Here is a 2469-nt window from a genome sequence, read left to right as displayed (position 1 = left end):
TCTCAGGTTTTATAGAAATTTTGGCAGCATCTCCCCTAAAACTTGGAGTTTGCCACCCTTCCAGGTCCCAACCAAACCAATCCTCAACTCTTGCCAACAGGTTCAAGACTAAATCAATTTCCAATAAAACAAAAACTCAAACTTTCAGATTATAAAAAATCATTTTAAGTCAACCAATCCAGAAAACTCCAATTTATCAAAAGCAGACATTATTTCAATCAAACAGGCAACCATATTCATTCAAGCCAAAATCAGACAATTCATAAGACTCACATAATCACCAGAAAATACATTTCGCACAGCATATCTATTTATAACAATTCCAATTAAAAATAATTTAGTTTGTATAAAAAGCCCCTACCTCGATCCATCGAAACCATAACCCAAAATGCGTCACGAAACCTTTTCTCTTAACCGAATTCAACAGCAATCCACAAACTCAGTCTTTGATCACTTCCACAGCACTTAGGCAACTTAAAAGCGACATTCAACATACAGAACTCGAACCTACATTACCAAACCTCAGGGTTTATAACCAAACATGATAGGATACTAACACAGGGGTTTTTGAAACACAAATACTTACCGAACTAAGAAAACAAAATAGCGGCGGTAGCTGAACCGGTTTGTCGGCAGCCCCAGAAACCACCTCGAGCGGCAGCGGTGACCAGAACTCCGGCGACGGTGACTATAACAAACAGGCAGTGATGATAAAGCTCCCGAAAACTCAAAAGGAACAAAGACCAACTTAAACCCTTACCGACAGTGGCATTCCCGACGGTAGCAGCGGCAGCATGGAGTTCCGGTGACGCAGCAGTAGCGCGAGTCGGCCAGAAGCTCTGGCAGCGGCGGATCTGGCAGCGACGGCTTCTCAACGGCGACACACTCCACGACGGCAACTCCTTCTCCTCGCGCGGCTCTCTCCCTCGGTCCTGGTCTTCCTCGCGATGGCGATTAGTGGCGCGGTGGCAGCGGCGGTCAGCGATGGTGGTGACGAGCTGGAGTACGAACGGTGGCTGCTATGGACGACAGCGAGCTCGACGACAACAGCGGCCTCTTCTCCTCCTCCAGGTGGTAACATGACACCACAAAGGTGACGGCACAGGGATGATCGGCGATGCACGAAGCTCCTCCAGCAACAGCGGTGAGTGGGTAGGCACGGCGACTGTTGTGCAGAACGGTGGCGCGGAGCTTCTTCCTCTCCTCTTCCCCTTCTCCGCGGCCCCTTCCCCTGCTTCCCCCTTTCTTTCTTTCTTTCATTTTTTTTTCTGATTGTTTGCTAAAGGGAGAGAAGTGTTGCGGCTGAGAGTGAGGGGGCTAGGGTTGGATTTTGTTCTTAGTAAATTAGGGTTTGGTTATGGGTAGGTTGGGTAACTTAAATAAAATTAGGGTAATGGAATAATTGAAAAGCAAATTTTAATCCAACAATAATAATGTATAAAAATACTATTGTTTATAAATTTTACAAATTATTTTCAATAAAATGTTTAGATCCAAAAATTAGAAATAATATAATTAATTTCTCTACTTTCCAAAATAGCAGTATTAATATTTTTAAAATATTAATTATTTAGTCCAAATCATGTAAAATTCCTATTATTTCATAACTGCCAACTTTATAATTCAAATATAGAAAATAATCCAATAATCATAAAATTAGTTGAAATTCTGATTTAAATAGCCAAACCTCGTTATTTTCGAATTTCTAAAACTTTAAATCATAAATAGAAAAATGATTCTTAAGTATAGAGTTTGGACAAAAGCCTTAATTTATTTCAAATCCAATTAATAAAAAATTTCCTTAAATTATTTCCACTAAAAGAATTTTTGAAATTAAAACTGTAAACGAATATATGATTTGAGATTAGTTCAAAGTAGGACTTTTCAAAAGTCTTGGATCTTACATTCCACCCACCTTATAAAAATTTTCGTCCTCGAAAATTAAAATAATGCATAAGATAGTACATAGCCTTAGTGATCTACTTTTTAAATACTTTTTAGAAAAGTAAGAGATCTTAACACATATATGTATATATACAAGTTCAAATACCTGTTAACCATAAGATTTAAATATAAGGGTAAAATATAGTACAAGAAAAAAGATAAAGATAGGCTCGATGCAAAAAGGTTATACAATTTCAAAACTTTACAAAAGCTTGGAGAAACAAAATAGGGTGCAAGTCAAGATAGGCGTTCATGAAGCAAAGCGGTGGTTAACATGGCAAGAAGGTTACAAGCAGGTTGGTATCTAACAACAGACATAACGTTCACTCGCAGATCTCGTACCCCTTTCTAAGTATCAGCTTCCTAACTCCATCAATTACTTCACAACCCCATATCTGGTCACAAGCCTAACATCTGCAAACTCTTCCGCGAGAAACAAAACTCACACAACTTCTCATAACGTCGGACACATAGCGCTTCACCTTCCGTATCGACAAACAAGTCTTAAAGAACTAAGGCATCGCA

The 2469-nt window shown here is 39.2% G+C and overlaps 1 long non-coding RNA gene across 1 annotated transcript; it reads right to left on the bottom strand.

Annotated features, from left to right (window-relative positions):
* On the bottom strand, window positions 393-756 carry LOC110266530. Its single transcript, XR_002353941.1, has 2 exons — window positions 587-756; window positions 393-507 (listed from the first exon to the last, which is right to left on the bottom strand). It is a non-coding gene; the product is annotated as an uncharacterized LOC110266530 (long non-coding RNA).

The sequence above is a fragment of the Arachis ipaensis genome, chromosome B09, assembly GCF_000816755.2.
Source record: "Arachis ipaensis cultivar K30076 chromosome B09, Araip1.1, whole genome shotgun sequence".
NCBI classification, from domain to species: domain Eukaryota; kingdom Viridiplantae; phylum Streptophyta; class Magnoliopsida; order Fabales; family Fabaceae; genus Arachis; species Arachis ipaensis.
The sequence above is the reverse complement of the archived record's forward strand: the minus strand, read 5'-3'. Positions and strand labels throughout refer to the sequence as shown.